At 38.2% G+C, this 19,945-nt stretch overlaps 1 protein-coding gene and 1 non-coding gene across 5 annotated transcripts in view; both read right to left on the minus strand.

Annotated features, from left to right (window-relative positions):
• The window catches only part of lrrc4ba (leucine rich repeat containing 4Ba), a 70,102-nt gene that overhangs the window by 22,441 nt on the left and 27,716 nt on the right, over positions 1 to 19,945 (minus strand). The window contains exon 1 of one of the 4 annotated variants that reach the window (XM_016676459.1): positions 14,760 to 14,829. The exons of 2 other annotated variants lie outside the window; for them this stretch is intronic. The gene's annotated coding sequence lies outside the window, so the exon portion shown is untranslated. One more of the 4 variants, XM_007562140.2, reaches the window with a different exon arrangement.
• On the minus strand, positions 6,952 to 7,024 carry trnav-cac (transfer RNA valine (anticodon CAC)). Its single transcript has one exon. It is a non-coding gene; the product is annotated as a tRNA-Val (tRNA).

Genomic DNA, 19,945 nt, shown 5'->3' on the forward strand with positions numbered 1-19,945 from the left:
GCAAATCAGTTTCTTTCAATAATTAATAAACTTTAACAGAAACAGCAGCTTTTGCTGGTGAATCTTTGGTTAAAACACGTTTTTCATTCAGTGGGTAGAAAATCCAGAAATTTTACTCAAGTAAGAGCAGAAATACTTCAAAATAAAACTACTAAAGTAAAAGTAAAAAGTACAGCATAGTAAAAATACTCCTAAAAGTATTTTTTCCCAATAGTCACTCAAGTAAATGTAATTGAACAAACGTAACTACTTACTAACCAACTCTGATTTTTTGTAGATTTTTTCCAAAATATAACTGAAGCAAATGTAACTAAGAATATGTACCTAGTTACTTTCCAACTCTGAGTAAAAAAGTATTGGTAAAGTGTCAGCTTAAGTACTTTTTATGAACTTAAAAATTACATCAGATGGACCAAAACATATATATATATACATATATATCTATATATATATAAATCAGGCAAAATAAAATTTTTCCAAATCAGTTTCTTTCAGTAAAAAACTGATTAAACTTTGACCAAAACTGCAGCTGTCTGTTGAATCTTTGGTGAAAACATGTTTGATTTTCATTCAGTGGGTAGAAAATCCAGACAGTAAGAGTAGAAATATAAATGATTAAAGTAAAAGTAACAGAGCAGATGTAGGTGCAGCGATCTGTGACGCTCGTGGATGGAGGAAGCCCCGCTCTCCTCCGCCTCCTCTCCGCCGGAGAAAGGAGCGCCGGCCTTGCTGATGAATGAATCGCTGACGTCACGTTGGAGCCCACAAGCACTGACTGTACGCCGGCTGACTAACGCCGTTCAAACAGCCGTTTTCCATGTCTGGCTCCCTGCAGGAGACGAGCAGAGGCCACTGAAATAATCATCTGAGGAGTGAGCGCAGGTGAATCGATGACTCTTACGGCCAGTGATGTGTTACAGGTGTAACACCTCCACTGTTCTCAGCATTGATTTCTTTTCCTAATATCGCACGCTGTAATTTCATCCACAATTACAGGTTTACAGGAACGCGTCTTTTTGTCTCCAGCGATCTGAATCGATGCTCGCCTGATGTCATTATGAGGCAGGAAGGATGTGAAGCGAGTGAAAGGGGCGGAGGTGAAGAATTTCTCCGGTTTCCAGATGAAATGAGCCTGCAGCGCGTTGGAAGAGACAATCGCCTCGCCGCCATGACGCTCTGCGTGTTTCACTGTAACTCTGGCTGCAGATACAGCGTCTTATCGCGGGACGTGAGCAGAGTCGGTCCGAACCGAAACGTTTCTCCTCACCTCTCCGATGGCGTCCTGATTAAAGAAACAAAAGAAATCTACAACTAGATTCATCATCAGTTTGGTTTTAGAATTAAAGTTTTATGTGTCCATGTTAACCCTGATAAAACTTTGTTTCATTTAGGCATAAATGTACTAAGTTTTATGTGCATGTGAGTCTGTAATTAACTTTATAAAGCTCCTGATTCTAACTTTTTGTTTTATTTGAATTAATCTGATTAATTTTTTTTTGCCACTTTGTGTTTATTTATGAAATGTTTTTTATTATTACCTATTTATTTTTTATATTTCTGATTACTTACTTTCTAAATTAGTCATATAATATTGTTTTATTGGTAGTAATGTGCTTTCCAACTTTATTTGTTTAGTGTAATTAATTTATTTATTAGTTTTAATTTACAAAGATCATAATATTTTTCTCATGTAATTTATTGAACTTATTTTTGTTTTTTTATCTGTTTTATTTGATTCCATTTATTTATTTAGGTGTTGTTTTAGTTTAGTATTTTAATTCTTATTTCCAAGAAGACAGGACCTCAAGAAAACCTTTCACAATAGTAAATTATACCAGAAATTTTCACAATTGTCATTATTGCTGTTTTTAGACAATTTTCAAGTTGACAACAGTAATAAATCAAGTTCACCCTCTTTAATAAATAACACTGGAGCTGGAAAACATGAAATATCCAGAAATAAAACACAACAATGAGAAAGAATAGATGAAATGGAAATAAAAACCACACAAATGAGTAAATGTAAAAACTTAATTGATTTTTGGCAGATTTTTTCCAAAAACTAACTCAAGTAAATCTAAGTATATGTAACTAGTTACTTTCCAACTCTGAGTGTAAAAGTATTTGGTAAAAAGTCTAATCAATAAAAAACTGTCTGGTGGATTTCTGGTTAAAAATGTTTGTTTTTCATTCAGTGGGAAGAAAATCCAGGAATTTTACTCAAGTAAGAGTAAAAATACTTCATAATAAAATTACTCAAGGTAATTTTATTTGTAGCACATTTTCAGCAACAAGACAGTTCAAAGTAAAAAGTAATAAAAACTTGTGTTGTAAAAATAGTACATTATAGTAACTCCAGCAAATGTAACGAGTTGCTAGTTTGAGCTCACGTTCCAATTCTTTGATAAACTATTAATTATCCAAAACTTTTTGCTCTACTTACTTATCCAAACCGGACCATAATGTAATCCCATTTCTCTTTCTCAAACAGTGAAACGGTTATTTTAGCTCTTGCAGCAGTGTTACAATAAGAGCTTATTTTTAGAAAACAGCAGAACAGCCTTATTAGTCCTTTCTAAAACTGGATAATTTGCCGTCTCCCGTTTCATTCACAGCTCATCCTTGTCGAATAGGATGTACTCGAGCCCCCTCCTTCTGCTCGGTCTCCCACCTCGCCCTCCCACTCAAACCATCCACAGACGCGGCTCCGCTCTCATTTGGATGCAGGAGGCGCAGAGGAGCCTTGATCTATTTAGAACCTCTCTTACCGGAGCGGGGACCTCCTCCTCTTCATCCTTCAGAGGAGGCCGAGAGCGGCAGATTAAAAGTCACTGTGTTCATCACCCCGCTGAAGCACTCCCATTAACGGACATTACTCTGCCTCCACCCCTAAACTGGGGCTCCAAACCACTTGGTATTATGTGGTGGAAGAGATTCAAACAGTTAATGGTTTACAGGGGCGGGCAAGTAATGCAGCTCTGCTTCGAAATATTTATACTCAAGCAAAAGTAAAAAGTAGCCATCAAAGAAATTACTCAAGTAAGAGTAAAAAAAACATTTTGTAAAAAAGTCTACTCGATGCATTTTGTGCATCGAGTAGACTTTTTTTGTGCATCAACAGCCCAAGCACTTAAAAAACAACACCCAGCCATTTTTTGGCAATGACTTAATATTGTTTGGTGTCTGGAAAATGAGACATTTCAAAAACTTCAGGAATGTAACTTCACTGCCTGTTACCTAGCAACCCCAGCAAAGCTCAGCCCGTCTCCTAGCAACCCAACATGGAGTTCCCTCATGTTTGGTCAGCTGATTACACCACTGTATGCGCTGTATAATGGCTGCTGAAAAAGACAAGTGCTCACAAACCAATACTTTGACGATTTTGAATTAACCAAAATATGAAAAAAAAATTACTACAATAGTTGATAAAAACGAAACTAAAACCAAACAAGATTTAACAATGACTAATGAAAACTAGCAAACACAATAAAAAACAATTAAAACTGACTGAGTTAGACAAACAATAAGTCACAATGAAATAAAACTGAGCTATAATGAAAAACCCATAATATTCTTAAAACTGGTATGAACCCTGACTGGTTAAGGATCAGTAGAGGTGGGTAGAAAACCCGACGATTGTAGACAAGCAAGAGTAGCACTGCAGCAACACAGTTTACTGGAATAAAAGTAAAACGTAGCTGCCCAAGAAATCACTCAAGAGTAAAAGAGGATTTATTAAAAAGTCTACTCGAATACTGAGTAATTGATCAATCATTTAATATTTAAAAATAGCATCATCAGACGGACATAAATATAAATTTAAGTGGAAAGGGACCAACGTTATTTAAGTAAATGTAGCTAGTAAACACACAACTGATGGTTTATTAGATTACAATTAGTTCCAATTGATTAATAACGTCCGCTTATATTTTTTTATACTGTTGTAGTTCGGCCGCCGTCCAGCAGAGGGCGCCGCGGGTCATCCTAAAGCGGAGCCGTTGGTACGAAAATCAAAGATGGCGGCAGTCTCTCAGAACGAAACAGAAACGGTCCAGAGGTCAGTGTAGGATGAAATAACGCACTTTAAGCGGTTCTGTTTAGAAATATAAACACTTGACAAACTCCGTAAGTTAACAGCGCTCACTCAGCCGAGCTACATGACGAAGCAGCGTCAAAACTCATCCAAATTTTACATATTCAGTATGAAGGTAGGATTTTATGTCAGAAAGGCGGAGAAAACCTGCAACATGATGGCGCCAATGAGCGCGGTTTATTTTGAGGACTGTTGTGAAGTTTTAACATTCCTACAAGAGCAACTACTGACAGCACTTCTGTCTGTTTATGGGGAATTACGTATTTAACATATTTTATTCTGTTCATCTTTTATTTTTATACTCAGCAACCTAAGAGGTTCCTGTTTTGCTATGTTTTTTAAATATGTCTTTAGTTTAATAATTCTGTTTATTCAGTCAGTATTCAATACAGCTGACATAGTGTTAAAATTTAACAATACTTTTGTTAAATTTAACATATTATGACAAATGCAGCCCTTTATGTTATGGAAATACAGTTGATACAAGAGGAAACTCAGGTTTTTAAGAAGATGGTCCTGAATCAATTAATCGTTAGTCGGCCAATAAGATCAACCAGCATTAGATTAACTCATTAATTGATAACTAGGTGGTGGGATGGAAGGCTTTTTAATGTTAACATCTTCCCAAGCTCTCAGCAATGGTGTTGTGGAAGCTGGTTTTGTGAAGAATTGATCCGTGTTTCAGGCTGTTTGGAGCGCTGATGGACTGGTTTCCTGAGGATTAAAACCACTCTCTAATGGAAATGTCTCCCAGCCATTTACAGAGCCGTGTAAATGGCACAGTTTTGGGGTTGCTCTGAGAGCTTTCCCCAGTGTTTCTGAGCTGAGCGCTCGTTGCTCCCAGCTGTTTTGCACAACAGGGCTTGCTTCAGGATTTCTGGTATCCATTCTGCCTCCGTTTTTCTTTCTTTTTTTTTCTTTCCAACATAAATCACTCACAGGCGAGTGTGAGTGATTTCTCTCAGGGGTCAAGGTACGATCTGTCAGCTCTGACTCTATGATTGTGCGCCTGGCCTTTCTGGTATGAAGTCAATCTGTGCTGCATTCTGTGTTTATTCTCTGGGTTTTATTGTTGCCAGTCTGTAAGAAGAGACTGAGACAAGAATCCTCTTTATTGCTTGTGAGTTTGGAGGTTTTCTTTAGCAGGAGATACAAGAAAATTGCTAAGTGAAGAAAAATAATCTAGAAACAAGTGTTTGGTGAAAAAAAACATCTCTGTGGCCAGGACTGTTATTTTAAATAGGGAATGTGGCTGACCACCCAGGGCACCACAGCCAGGTGGGTGGCATGAACATTTCTTGTTTTATATTAATATCCAGTCAAAGGAAATGCCTTCTCTGTATTAAAAAGTGTAAGAAAATGTCTCCAAACTACTAATGACATTGAAATTGGTATCTGATCCAAAAATAAGTTTTATTAAGCCAATTTTTCTTTTGGCGTTTAGTGGTTTTGCTAGCTTTTAAAACACTTAGCGCACTTTCCTCCCTCTAAGTCAGGGGTGTCAAACTCAATTTCACCGAGGGCCACTTCAGCATATTGGCCACCCCCAACGGGCCACATTGATGGTACAAATCAGGAGTGCATCCCTGCTAAAACACACCCCAGATTTAGAAACCGCTGGTAGTAACTCATCCAGCGGATTTAACAAATGGAGCCTTGGTTCACGTGACCCAGGAGAGCGGCGCTCTGGAGGAGCTGCAGACGTAACATCTGTCCGTTTCAGAGAAGCAAAGCCACGCAAAAAAAATAAAAATAAAAAAAAAATCCTGGTAAAAGCTCACACCGGACCGCGCAGGGTAAAACACTCCCGAGTTCAGTTGATCTGTTTGGATCAGACAGATCCAACTGACTGATGAATTAGCGCAGATTTCTCTGCAGATGGGAACCAGGAGGAAGTGCGTTCAGACCCCAGCGGGTGAAGTGACGCTAATTTAAGTTAAGTCGCTAAATTTAATTTATTAAAAGTTATTGGGGTGGTTTTGTCACTATAAGAAAAATGTAGATACATTTATCTGTTTAATTTGTGATGGGATCTGGATTCACGGCGAATATTAACTAAACCGCATAAAATGCGACTAAATAGCCGATGTTAATATGATTGTAATTTCACGGATAAAAATAGTACATGACCAATTTTTTTTTTATGTTGTCGGTCAAGATAACGTCTAGCGCGACCTGCCGCCCTGACACCAACTCACACATATCTTCATTCACAGCCTTACTTGTAAATCGATTTTTCTTTTCTTGGACGTTTTGATGTTAGCTTGTCGACATTTTATTCACTGGGAAAATCAATAAGCAGCTTGAGGTGACTTTGCTGCTCTCTAGTGGTGAGAAGCCGTAATGTTGGGTGGTAACAATCAGAATGCATTATGGGAGATGTAGTTTGTAGTCAATTCGTGCTCAAAACCTATTTTAAGTCAATCATTGGCCTATAAATGCTGGGGGGCCACATGTGGCCCGCGAGCCTTGAGCATTACGCCATAGAATTGGTAATTGAAGTAAAGTAGCTTCGATTTCAAAGAAGCCTACATTGAAGTCGATTGGCAAATGAACCATCATGAAAGAGGAAGGCTCTTGTTGTCTCACTGCACAACTAACAAAAACCATTTCTGTCTGGTTTCGAACCAGAGACCTTTTGCATGTAAAGCAAACGTGATAACCACTACACTACAGGAACTGAACTTCTCTGCTTTGTTTCAGTTTGAGGTTCCAAAGTTGATGATGTGAGATGCAACCCATGAAAATGTCAGCTGAGGCTTGTACTCAGATGCCTGGATTCAGAGTAAAGACCATGACACCACAGAGCCCTTGTTGACCTTTAGTAAACACCTGTGATGAATAGAACATGCAAAATCTGTTTCTGTCTGGTTTCGAACCAGAGACCTTTTGCATGTGAAGCAAACGTGATAACCACTACACTACAGAAACTCATGCTCTTTGCAGTGTTCCTAGTAGATGATCCAAACGTTATGAGAGACTAACAACAATTGGCATGGAACCATGTCAAATATTTAAACCACAGGTCCTCTCAGAGAGCACAGTAACTTGGTGAACAAACTGTCAGACTTATACTTGTCCCCAATTTCACCTTACAGTCCATAAACTAAGCCTGGGATCAAAAACATTGTATTGAAGATGTCATTAGCAAAGACAAATGGTTCTACAGAGACTTGGCTAAATGGCTATAAAATCAAATCAATACTTACAAATAAAAAATATCTGAAATACAATCAACACTTCAAAATACAAAATCTCTGGAAAATAAAATATTATGTATGTTGGTTTGAAAAACATTAGAATATAAGCACTTTTATCAAATCTTCATTGTGGTAAGATCATGTCAGTTCTTCTTAAATCCATGGAAGCTCAACACTTTGTAAAGTAGGTGAGTTAGCTCAGCAGGTTAGAGCACCGTGCTGGCAATGCTGAGGTCGTCGGTTCAAACCCGATATGGGGCAATTCATGTCTAAGGTCTTTCACACAATCAACACTTCAAATGAAACAAGGGTTCAAAAATAAAATCAACACTTTACAATAAACAAGGGTTCAAAAATAAAATCAACACTTTACAATAAACAAGGGTTCAAAAATAAAATCAACACTTCAAAATAAACAAGCTCTGGAAAATAAAATATTATGTATGTTGGTTTGAAAAACATTAGAATATAAGCACTTTTATCAAATCTTCATTGTGGTAAGATCATGTAAGTTCTTCTTAAATCCATGGAAACTCAACACTTTGTAAGGTAGGTGAGTTAGCTCAGCAGGTTAGAGCACCGTGCTGGTAATCCTGAGGTCATCGGTTCAAACCCCGTATGGGGCAATTCATGTCTAAGGTCTCTCAGACAATCAACACTTCAAAATAAATAAGGTTTCAAATATAAAATCAACACTTTACAATAAAGGGTTCAAAAATAAAATCAACACTTCAAAATAAATAAGGGTTCAAAAATAAAAACACTACAATAACAGGTTTCAAAAATAAAATAAATAAGGGTTCAAAAATAAAAACGCTTTACAATAACAAGTTTCAAAAATAAAATAAATAAGGGTTCAAAAATAAAAACACTTTACAATAACAGGTTCTAAAATAAACACTTTACAATAACAGGTTTCAAAAATAAAATCAACACTTCAAAATAAATAAGGGTTCAAAAATAAAATCAACACTTTACAATTCAAAAATTTATTTTTGAACCCTTAAAAAGATGGTTCAAAAATAAAATCGACAGTTCAAAATGTATAATGGTAACTGTTTCTGTCTGTTCAGTCCATAAAATAAGCCTGGGATCAAAAAAATGTATTGAAGATGTCATTAGCAGACAAATGGTTCTACAGTCCTGGCTAAATGGCTAAAAAAATAAAATCAATACTTACAAATAAAAAATGGTTAGGAAGCACATTACAAACCTTTGGTTGAAATGGTGCGTTAAATTAAAGTCTCCATTACAGACCAGAGAAAACTAAAGAGAATGCAACGTTGTGTTAATCCATTTGAGGAGCCGGTAGTTTATCTTGAGGAAATAAATGACGATGTGCAGACTGCACATGTTACAGTCTAACTTATTAGACTGTGTAACATGTGCAGTCCGCTGCTCAACCTCTGCGGACTGCGAAGACTTAAGGCGCTTTCGCACTGCACGGAACGGAACGGTTGTGTTCGCATTACAACTTACGACCGGTGTTATAGATCAACTGGTGGCTAAATCAACTGGTGGTGGCAGCTGGAAAAAGACTGATGTTTCTGTGGGCGTGGCTTTTTAGGACCCCTTTACCGAACCAGGAAGTAAACAATGCAATAAGCTTAAAGAACTACAAATCTTTGCAAAAATACTATCCAATTCCATAAAACAACCACTAAGATCTCGGGAATAACTAATTCGAAAGACTTTATTGGTCTAATATGGTATGTTGCCTTTTTTGTAAAAGTTCATCTGCAAAACCATCAAAACGTGTAAATTACGCAGAACTTGTCCTGACTTAGGTGTTGCTTCAGAGGTTGAAACTCGTCAAAGGAAGATCGAAATAGATCTCGATGTGGCATGAGCAGATCTCAAAGCAAAGATTATTCCCTGAAAGCCGACATAAATGTTGAAGAGCCTTGGGATTAAAAATGAAATGTTTAAAAAGATCGACTGGCTGTGTAATTTTTCCACATATTCCTCATATTGTGATATTTCAAATAGGTATCCACAGAAACTATAGCGAAATCTTTTTAACTGTTTCTGTAATGTTACATTTTATTTCGGACACCCCGCGCTTTAAGAACCAGGCCTGGATTAATTGGTGACACTTTCAGAATCTCAGTTCGAGTGAAGATTTTAACCTGTTTCTGATGTAAAAGTATATAAGACAATTGTTTTTTCAGCAATGTCTCATATGGTTGAGAATTACGGTCACTTGATGAAAAGAATAAAGACGAGAAAAAATATCAACAATAAGGAAGAAATGACACTGCCACATAGATCTGCCATGTCTTCTGTAAATGAGCTAGGAAATAAAGTGTAACATTACAGAAACAGTAGGGCGGGGTCCTAAAAAGCCACGCCCACAGAAACATCAGTCTTTTCCAGCTGTCACCACCAGTTGATTTAGCCACCAGTTGATCTATAACACCGGTCGCAAGTTCTAATGCGAACACAACCGTTCCGTTCCGTTCTGTACCGCTCTGTACCGTTCCGTTCCGCTCTGTACCGTTCCGTTCCGTTCCGTTCCGTTCCGCTCTGTACCGTTCTGTACCGTTCCGTTCTGTACCATTCCGTTCCGTTCCGTACCGTTCCGTTCTGTACCGTTCCGTTCTGTACCGTTCCGTTCCGTACCGTTCCGTTCTGTACCATTCCGTTCCGTGCAGTGCGAAAGCGCCTTTAGAAACCGCTGGGAGTAACTCATCCAGCAGCTTATTTAACAAATGGAGCCTTCTTGGTGCACGTTACCCAGGAGAGCGGCGCTCTGGAGGAGCTACAGACGTAACAACTGTCCGTTTCGGAGAAGAGAAACCACGCAAAAAATAAATAAATCCTGGTAAAAGCTCACACCGGACCGCGCAGGGTAAAACACTCAGAGTTCAGTTGATCTGTTTGGATCAGACAGATCCAACTGACTGATGAATTAGCGCAGATTTTTCTGCAGATGGGAACCAGGAGGAAGTGCGTTCAGACCCCAGCGGGTGAATAGCCGATGTTAATATGATTGTAATTTCACGGATAAAAATAGTACATGACCAATTTTTTTTATGTTGTCGGTCAAGATAACGTGTAGCGCGACCTGCCGCCCTGACACCAACTCACACACATCTTCATTCACAGTCTTACTTGTAAATCGATTTTTCTTTTCTTGGACGTTTTGATGTTAGCTTGTCGAAGTCTCAGTTTTATTCGCTGGGAAAATCAATAAGCAGCTTGAGGTGACTCTGCTGCTCTCTAGTAGCGAGAAGCCGTAATGTTGGCTGGTAACAATTGGAATACATTATGGGAGATGTGGTTTGTAGTCAAATCGTGCTCAAAACCTATTTTAAGTCAATCATTGGCCTATAAAATGCTGGGGGGGCCACATAAAATGACATGGCGGGCCACATGTGTCCCGCGGGCCTTGAGTTTGACACATGTGCTCTAAGTTTATTTTTCTGAATGAATTCTAAACTTTCAGTTGAATAATCTACTGTTGGGAGTTCTTCCAAGTAGCTCGGCGTTTATATTCATTCATTCATTTTGAAGTGATTGAAGACTGTTTACGCAGCAGTTCAGTTTCCGCTCATCATGTTCTCTGTCTCTCTTCCCCGCCCAAAATGTTTTTTTTATTTCAAACAAGAAACGTACAGGAACAAAATAAAACACAAACATTAGATACAGACGTAAATATAAGGTCATTTATAATGTCAAGATTTAATTGGGGCTTGAGGATTTTAGTCAGATATAATCTGAATTGAGGCTAACACTTTAGCATTAGCAGAACTAATGTTTATGACTGATGGTAAAATGTAAACGTAATTTTAAAAAGATTGGTTTAACAGCTTTTTATGGGTATTTATGGCTACATATGCATAGCATTTTTAAAAGAATGTTACTTTTATGAAGTAATTTTCTGCTAACTTCATGTAGCTTTTCATATATTGTTGCGCTAACCAAATCTGAATAAAAATGGCTGTCAGTGTTGTGAAGGATGCCAACCCCTGATATAGATGAGTTAACTAGTTAAATAGCTGACGGAGACAAACCCAGAAGACCTGCAGTGAAGGGAGGTTCTCAACATGCACACCGCACCGTTCAGATTTTCTTCAATAAAGAAGACTAACACTATGCATAATTTTTCTATCACATAAAACCCCAACAAAATAATATTAACAATAATTAATTAAAAAGTAGCAAATCAATAAGTTTGTATATATAAAATATTCATCATTCTGCTTGTTAGGATAACAGAGAACTTCTTAACATAAGTTTGTGAATCTTATACAAAGTATTGCTTATAAATGCAGTGCTATAGTTTTGGATTGTGATGTCAGACCATAAACGCACCATGGGGTCCATATTTTGACATCAGCCTCATAATAAAACAATAAAGAGGCATAAAAAAGATAAATCAACCATGTTTGGATTTGATTTCACATTATGGAAATCGGCACAAGCACACTTTCCCTTTTTAACATCGCTCTACTACTTATTCTTTTAAAGTAATGCAGAATAATTTTTCCAGTCCCTGAAAGCATCCTGGGCTTAGCAATAACAGCAATTATAAATCCTCCCACGCCACCGCTCAAAAGACGGCCATCCAACGTGTTGTTTGTGCTGCTGAAACTCCTTCTAACACTTTTTGGTAGCATTTGCAATTCTCTGACTTTGCAGCAGAATCACAATTAAATATATATTAATCACATGTATTTATAGCTCCAATGCACAGAAAGCAACACGAGGAAAACTCTTGACTGTATTTTTTACACATGCATTCACAGACGCATCTAAAAGTGTTTTAAAATGCAGAGGCAGAATTTATTCTTCGTGCTGTTGAAAGCTTTTCTGGGTTTAGGTGATGCAGAACCACCAGAATGAGAACCTGTGATTGCTAATCTAACAGCTGCAGCCTGGCTCCAAGCCCATCCACACACCGGGACACAGCTCGCCGCTCCACTAATTGGGCCGGAGAAGTCGGTGCATTGCAACAAAGCAGCGTAACAGCAGCACTTAAGAGCTAACAGGTGCCGTTTTTAAATTAAACATTGAGATAAGTCTACCTCACTCTGAGCTTTCACGCACAACTGCTCCGGATGAGTGCAGGACAAGGGCATCTTTCTAATTAGAAGGGTAATTAGAAGTGTTTATTAGGCGTTAAAGGTCGAGGGCAAGGTCGTCGGCATGTCGTTTTACACACAGAGCTGAAGCAAAGCCAGTAACACGCTAATAAGGATAATATGTATCAATATTTTAAATTTGGATTCAAGTTGGATATTTAAATAAGAGAAAAATCAAAGAATAGAAATTTATCTCAATATCCTGCAAGAAAACAAAAAGATGCCAAGAGAAGATGAGTGCTTTAAAGATGAAGATGTTTTGATTTTCAGACGTAAAGAAACATTTTATTTTTAGCCTCTTTAGCTCAACTAAACAGAATCATGTTTTTAATAAAAAATACTCAAAGAACAAGTCTTTCTATTTTTATTTTGACCTGTTTGTTAAACTCTTGTTCTCTTTGAACTCATTTCAAGCAATACAACTCGTTTGATTGTTCATTTAGATGTGGCTTTTGTGTATATATTGTGTTTTTAATTGATAAAGCTTCGATCAGTGGACCCTCCAGCATACACAGCTCAGTATACTGAATCATATCTGCCATTTTTTCTATGGAAAATAAATGATTGAAAATAAGGGTACACTGTAAATATCTTCACACAACTAATTACCACTAATTATAAAATAAAGTATAAGAAATTACTTGTAAATTCAGTGAGGTTTTGATAAATCTCACAATAGTTTGGTCTTTTCCTGTGTTTTATGCTAGGAACTAATCTTAGAAAGTATTATTGCACTGGTTGATTAGTTTTAAATAACTTGACATTTGATATTTAATATTTTTTGAGTCACGAGTTAAACAGTCACTCAGTATGTTGGGCTGATGTGGCTCACCACTCAGGGCACCATGCTGTACTTGGGCAGCGCATGCTGTGAAAAATATGGCCGTATTCTGGAGGGACCATTTTCTGTTTGGCAAAAATCTCCATTACCCTCTGTGACTCGAGGTAGTTCAGGGTACTGGTAAATAGTTGCTATTATAGCATTGCTAACTAGCTAACTACCTTTTTTTTTATTTATGACCAGTTGGCTGGACAACTTTTGTTTCACCACTCACTTCTGCTGCCAACCCATATGAAAAAAAAAAACGTCTAAGCTTGGCGGTTAAGGTTAGCAGTGAAAGACATTTTCACACCTGATGTCCTGATAGACTCAGTTCTACTGGCAACAAAAATTACAACATTTATTACATTTTCAGCTCCTGTGTTTTCACTGTGTCAAACAAACCAAACCCTTTGGAAACCCTGTTCCCCTCCTCGCCTGTGGGGGCGCTGCACTTAGAACCACTGGAGGAAACAACACAAAAATCTCAGACGAAGACACTGAGCACAACTTCCTTCATCACAAAATGTAAACAAAATGGAGTGGCGTCAAATTTCAGCAGTTGTAGGATTTCTCTTAAATCTTTTGTAAAGACAACGAATCATTCCTCCAGCTAGCTCTTTCATTTCTTTTGGTTGTATTTACCCAGAATGCCCTGCACTATAGTCCGCTTCCTGCAAACCCAGATCGATTTAAGCGGACCGGAGTTCGATTGCCTGTTCACACCTCTACAAACGAACCGGACTTTCTAGGCAAATGGAAGCGGACTAAACAGAGCTGGTGTGAATGCACCTAACCAACATATATTTATAGTTTTCATTCTTAAATTTTATTCAAGGTTGCATTAAAAAGATCTTAAAAACTTTCTGAAACACTGTTCAACAGATACTAGCTAGAAAAGAGCAAAAATCAACTATTTGTACAGGAAAACTTGTGATGTAGGATCAAAGATCTATATTCAGGTAGGTTGATGCAACAGGGCAGAGGTGGAAATGCTCCTGTTATGCATCCGACTGTCTGTGTATCTACAGTTCCCCGACTGCATGCCAGAGTTTTATGTAGAAAGGCTTGTCTTTTTCAAAACAAACAAGCAGCGTGTGCATGCATGCGTGATAAGCAGCGCTCCCGTGGCCCCCATCCATTCAGGCCTCGCCCCAGCCTTCCCTATGAGTGACACCCCGACTAACACACGCACAGATAAACACTCACACTGACAAACACGATAAGGCTTTGCCCGCAAAAAACACCGACGCCGACTGACTGATGGACGTCTCTATGGAGACCCCGTCACAGAGACCGACACGATGTCTCCCGCCGAGCCAGAGGAGGAGGAAGAGGAGATAAAGAGTGGGAACATGCAGCGCAGCAGCAGACTGATAGCAAACCAGACCTGAAACATTCCAGCACGTGCACCGATCCGGTCCGGCGTCACTGCCTTCCTGCCCTCTGATCCGCAGTCTCACCCCATCGCTCACACCTCTCCATCACTCTTTTCCCTCCTCCTCTCCTTCTTCTTCTTCTTCTCCTACACCCAACGTGTGTTTATTTCCATCCCTCACCTCTTCTGCTGGTTTCTCCACCCTTCTTTCTCTGCGGGTTCTTCTCTCCACCCCTCTCTCCATCTCTCTCCCACGCTGTGCGAAATGGAAGCTCTTGCAGAGACCTGGGGTTGCCATAGTAACCTGCCATAGTAACCACTCACCATCTTGCGTCTCTCCGTCACGTCAGCGGGGGTGTGGAGGGGGCTCGGGGCGTCCGCGGCCCCGCTCTGCTGCTCCTAAAGCGGGGAGCCGCAGCTCGCCGGAGCCCGGAAAACTACCCGAATCTCCCCGGTTCGGATCAAAACAGCAGTCACAATACCAGCTGAACATCTCCACAGGTGCACACGTCCACAATTAGCCTTTCTGCTCGATGCTAATCCTCCTTCACTGCTCCTCCGTGTGGGCTTTTCCCGGTAGATTTTCAGCCGGACCAATCAGCGAACAGAGTGAACGATGACGTCTATTTTCTGCGCTGTTTTAGAAAAGTAGTCTGCCTGTAGTTTTAGCAATATCAAGTCAACAAAGCCATTCAGTCCGTGTTGGTCGCACTTCCAAATACCTATTTAGCATCAATAGCGATCTAGTTGGGCTCCACAACGGTGAAGATTGGTTGTTTACAGCGCAGGAAACTTCCGGTAAGCTTCATACGAACTGGCGCATTACAAACGTCATAGTTGCCATGACAACCAAACGTTTGCGACTGAATAAAATGTAAAACTTCAACACAGACCAGTCCAGACCCTCTGTACGACGCAAAGCGAAGAACAAAGGGCTAGTTTTTACCAGGCTAGCTCGAAATGTTGTTTTAACATTTTATTTAAAGCTTTCTGCATGACAACTAAAATAATTATTCAATAATTAAAAATAATCTAGTAATAAATTATTTGCTAACTGGAATATACAACATATTCAGAGCATTAACTAACCCAAAACTGTACAAAATATATTATTTTGCATTTAAGATAAAAACATATTTGTCTGTAAATATGTTTTACCCACAACTCTGCAGGTCGTATAGTATTAGCTTCACCCAATTCAAATTCACTAAAAATAATGCTATGTTACTGCATTTTAGGTAATAAAATATTTAACCTCTTATTTAAACAAGCTGATTTTTTAAAATTTATTTATTGGTTTATTTTAAATAATATTTTATAAAATAAGCTCTGGTGGTGTAATTAAAAATCAGTTAAAAATGTGGCAATTTTTTATCAGATGAACCAAATAATTGGTTATTAAAATCATAAATAGTTGCAGCCCTACTTTCAACATTTTAATTAAAACAGTCTGCATAAAAACCAACATGAAAGCTGAACCTGAAAGCCTCACTACAGCTAGAAAAATGTGCAACAGTCAACACTGTGCATACTCAGTGAAACATGCCTTCAAAGTACTGTACCGGACTCCTGTCTTCCTTCAGAACCGTCTTAAATATTCATATCACATTTTCAACCAGGTGCTGGAACTATTCCTCTGAGGTTTGGCTCCATATTTACATAATAGTATCCCACAGTTGCTGCAGACGTTTCAGCTGCACATCCAGGATGCAAATCTCCTGTTGGAGTCACATGCCGACGGTTCTCCGTTGGATTGCGATCTGCTGACTGCGGAGGCCAGTGGAGTGCAGTACGAACTCATTTTCACGTACAGCTGCTTAATTTAAAACAAGTATTCATTAAATTTGGGGGAAAAATATTTATTGCACTCGGAAAAGTGCTGTGCAAGGACTTAGCCACCTGTAAGGCCTGTGGGACGGTTTAAGGTACGTAGAGAAAAGTAAGAACCATACGTGCTTTACTGATTTGCCAGAGTCTCTTTTTCTAAAAAATGCACTAGAGGGATCTGAAAAGTTGCCTAATAAAGTTCCTAAGATGGTGGAAGTACGCATTAGAGATTAATTAAGATTTAAATGTTGCATTATCCTGCTGCTCAGATATTTACATGCACATAAGGGGCAGAAACGAACAAGTTGCTCCACAGGAGCCCACTGTTAACTGCCTATGTGTTTTTAACAGGCCCGGAACGATTAATCACAATAATCGTGATGAATCAAATATTTATATAATTGCCAACTGATTTGGTAATCAATGAACCATTAACTGACTCTAAAAAAGGCTGTGATTGTACTAAAATAACACAATCAGAGTAATAATTAAGCCAAAATGTAATTACTAAAAATAAAGTCTTTGTCTGTAAATATGTTCTATCCAAAGCTCAACCTGTTGGATAATTTTAGCTTGACCTGGTTCAAATTCTGCAAAAAAAAATCTCATATTAATCACCTTTTGCTATCCAATTATTAATGGGTTAATAGAAAATAATCAACAGACCAGTCTTGCTTTATATTGACCTTAATTCAAGCAAAAATCATGCACATGTTGATGTTAGAAGAAGCTTTTAGCAGCAGATATACACTTTGCTACAAACGACCAAGTGTACACTGAAGGAGTGCCATTGTAGGTAATAAAATGTTAATGCATTTGTAGTATTGCATAAAATAATAAGTGGTTAAATAAAGAATCTACAGAATGTGCCAAATTTTTTTCATCCATTTAATCGATCAATTGTCAGAATAACTGATGATTAAGCTGCTTCAGTTGGATGCAGAATCACAAAGTCGGCCTTCCATCACCTGAACATTTCCAGGTTTAAAGAAATAATGTCCAACAAGATCTACAGAAACAGAACCATGTGTTTATATTTAGTCACATTGATTACTGCAACCAATCAGATCCAGAACGCTGCTGCTGAAGTTCTGACTAAAACCAGGAAGATAGAGAACATCCTCCCTGCTCCAAAGTCCCTACACTGAGAGAAGAGACTGTAAGATTCTGACGTTAGGTTTAAATCACTGAACCACCAAGATATTTGATGTATATTTGCCTGAAGATGGCATTTGTTGGTGTTTTCATAATTAGTTAGGGTGCAATGTTTTTATCGCATGAAGCTTTCTGAACTTGTCTTGTTGCTGAAATGTGCTGCACAGATAAACTTGACTTAAATATTCTCTGCTGCTCGGTTAGAACTGTAGAAAGTTGGTTTCAGGACATCTAGACGCAGAGTTCCTGCTCTGTGCTTGTGTTAGGAAAGCAACTGCACTGCAAAAACACAAAATGTTATTACCAAGGATTTTTTTGTCTAGTTTCTAGTGGAAATATCTTACTACACTTGAAATAAGATAAAACTCATTTAAAATAAACTTTTCAGCAACATATTGGAGCTTGTTTGAAATCAATAATTCCTTAATATTGATGAAAAAGTTCTAGTTCCACTGGCAGATTATTTCACTTATTCAGAGTGAAAATATCTGCCAGTGGAACTAGAACTTTTTAAAATATAACATTGAGATATTATTTGCTTTAAATGAGCTCCTATTTCTTGCTGAAAAGCTGGTTGTAAGTTAATTTTGTCTTATTTCAAGGTTTTTGAACAGAAACTAGGCCTGGTAGGATTTTGCGTTTTTCCTCTTTTGCTTCTGTGCGTCAAATGAAGGAGAACACTGGTTACAAAATCTCACCAAGGATTTTTGTCTAATTTATTGTGCAAATATCTTATTACTCTTGACATAAGATAAATAACTTTTCAGGAAGATATAGGAGCCTCTTTAAGTCAGTATTTCCTTAATATTGATGAACCAATATAATGAATATATTGAATATATATCACAATGTCTTGTTACAAGTAGAACTAGCTCTTTATTATCAATAAAAAGGAGTTATTTACTTTAAACAAGCTCCTACATCTCACTGTAAAGTTACTTGTAAGTTAATCTAGTCTTGTAAGATATTTGCAGTTGAAACTAAACTTCTTGGTAAGACTTTGTGGTTTTGCAGTGTGAACAGGTGTTCCTAATACAGCGGCCACTGGGAAGCAAACGGTGAAGGTGTGCGAGGAATCGACCTCATTGTACAGCCAGATCTGAGATTTATCACAGTGACGGCATGCAGCTTTGCTAACTGCCTCCTCCGTGGCTCCCTCCGGCTCCCCTGGCGCCGCTGCTGGCACGTCTGCGCGGCCTCCTCTGGAGCCAGCATCTCGCTGTGACATCAGCGCCGCCCCCGCCGCTGCCCCCGAAAATACAACAACCTCCAAGCAGATACAAAAAGGACATTTGATTACGTGTCATCTTGTGCGACAGCGCGCCCACGCTTCTCTCCAGGCATCTCATTGTGATCTCTTAGAGTGCCGTGGAAACCAAACCTGGCTCTGTCAGGCTGAATCACACGCAGCACGGAGAGATGAAATGAAATTAAAAAACAACGGCATCAGGAGGGGAGTAAAAAAACCTGCTAAGCATCACACTTTGGTCACTGGGGTTATAATTCCATGTTTATCTCTCATTTGTGCCATCTACATCATCAATATTTGTACTGTCATCATCAGTAGCGGCAGTTATGGCAGGCAGTTTTAACAAAAAATCTCTTTCGTCCGACTATCAGTAATTACATTCCAGATTTCTAAAAATGTATTTTGACTATCCGAAACGATAATTTAAGATATCTGCATTCACATTCTGACTGGTAAGAATAGTAATTTAAGATTTCTTCAATTACATTTTGGCAAATTTATTTCACTGCATCTCAAATGACGTCACCCAATGTGTCATTTTAAGGGTCACACATCCGCAATTTCAATTAAACAGATCACAAATGTAATTATAACTAATCAAAATGTCATATTTTGATGTCTGAATTAAGAATTGCGCAAAAGCTCTCTTGAGCTGCTTATGTATGGCAGGCCTTTTTAACATAAAATCGGTTTCGTCTGACTACGGATTATCAGATGTCTAAAAATGCATTTTGACTGAACACCACTACATTTTGTACATCTTTCCAAAAAGATTTCTGCTTTCACATTCTGACTAGCAAGAATAATAATTCAAGATATCTTCAATTACATTTTGACAGATTAAAATACCGTATCTCAAATTTGTCATTTTAAGGGTCACACATCCGCAATTGCAATTTTAGATATCACAAACATAATTATGACTAATTGAAAGTACATTTTTTGATATCTGAATTCCTTTTTAACATAAAAAATGAAAGTTTAGTTTTGTTTCTGTTCCACTGGGATGTTTGCACTGAAAACTGAAAGAGATTTAGTCAAGAAATCTCAAATTAATCTGTAATAATCCTTCCAACAAACACAATAAAAAATGTTTTGAAAAGCTAAAAGTGCTCCTGTCCACCCATTCCCAAGCT

Source organism: Poecilia formosa, unplaced genomic scaffold (assembly GCF_000485575.1).
Source record: "Poecilia formosa unplaced genomic scaffold, Poecilia_formosa-5.1.2 Scaffold134, whole genome shotgun sequence".
NCBI classification, from domain to species: Eukaryota; Metazoa; Chordata; class Actinopteri; order Cyprinodontiformes; family Poeciliidae; genus Poecilia; species Poecilia formosa.